Here is a 1,462-nt window from a genome sequence, read left to right as displayed (position 1 = left end):
GGATCATTTTTGTATTTATGAAATGTTCTTGCAATTATATAAAAACGTTCAAGTACCATACAACTGGTGGGATAGTAAACGCCGGATAAAATCTTAGTGATTTCATAAAAAGATGTCAAAAATCTTTTATCTTTCAAAGCTAATTGTCAATCACGTTCAATCAACATACCCTCGTCATCACTTTTAACATGTCTATTGTTATAAAAGTCAATTATTAAATGTTCGAAACCTTCAAATGATTTTAATAACAAGTAAGTAGAGTTCCACCTATGACGTACGTCACTAACAAATGTTTTAACATTTTGCACTCCTATTTAGGTACGATAATCCTCAAATGCTTGTTTTCTACTTGGGGAGATTGTGATATATATTAGTGCGTTCCTAATATTTTGAAGTTTATCATTTATATGTTTTAAAACATTTTGGACAATTAAATTCAAAATATGACATACACAACGAATATGAAACAAATACCCACCAAATCAGGTTGTAGTACCCTATGTAATTTATTGACAACTACTTTATTAACACTAGCATTATCGAAAGTAAATGAATGAATTTTACTTTCTCAATGATATTCTCTAACAATACTAATAATAGTATTAAATATATTATTAGCGTTGTGGGGAAACTCAATAATTCTAAAAGCAATAATTTTTTTATGCATGCACCAAAGTGGGTCTATATAATGTGCAGTTACAGCTATATATGCTCTTTTATTAATCCCTTCTCATATATCCAAAGTTAAAGATATGACACCTCCATATTTTTGCAAATCAATAATTAATTGTTGTTTTGTTTCAGTAAAATATTAGATTGTATCGAAACGAAGAGTGTTTCGACTTACCCCAACGTACCTTGACTGCAGATATTTTTTCACATACGAGACGTAGTGTTGGTTGTTAATTAATGCCATAGGCAACTCAGCACCAGCAACAAGTTTCACCATTCCGGTTCGAGCTTTCTCCTCCAAATACACCCATGTGGATAGGGGTGCAGCAGAACCATCGATGTCTGGACTGCCAAATTGCAATTGTATTTGACAGCCTGGAATAAGTCCGTGTTTGGCCGCACATACTTTGTAGTGACAGTTGAGATGGGTGGTACCAATTTCTCTTTGCCATGCCAATCTTTGTTGGCAGTATTTACATACTACTTTGGATTCTAGGACTCCATTGACGATTTTTCTCGTTGAAATCAACTTAAAATGATACCAACATTTTACTTATTTTTTCCCTCGCATCAGGAATGTTTAATTCAGCCTCTTCTTCCTGATTGTGTTCCGTTTCGAGAACGTCAACATCATCCAAATTAATTGGATAATTTGGATTGCCGCTTGCATGATGATGAAGATCCAAATCTGAAATATCTTCAGGTAGGGGACGTCATTTAAATCTTCAAAATGATTCCGAAATTGACTTTGCGGTGTCATAGACAATTAGTTTCCTTCCACACCGAGCAA

The sequence above is a fragment of the Olea europaea genome, chromosome 19, assembly GCF_002742605.1.
Source record: "Olea europaea var. sylvestris chromosome 19, O_europaea_v1, whole genome shotgun sequence".
NCBI lineage: Eukaryota > Viridiplantae > Streptophyta > Magnoliopsida > Lamiales > Oleaceae > Olea > Olea europaea.
The sequence above is the reverse complement of the archived record's forward strand: the minus strand, read 5'-3'. Positions refer to the sequence as shown.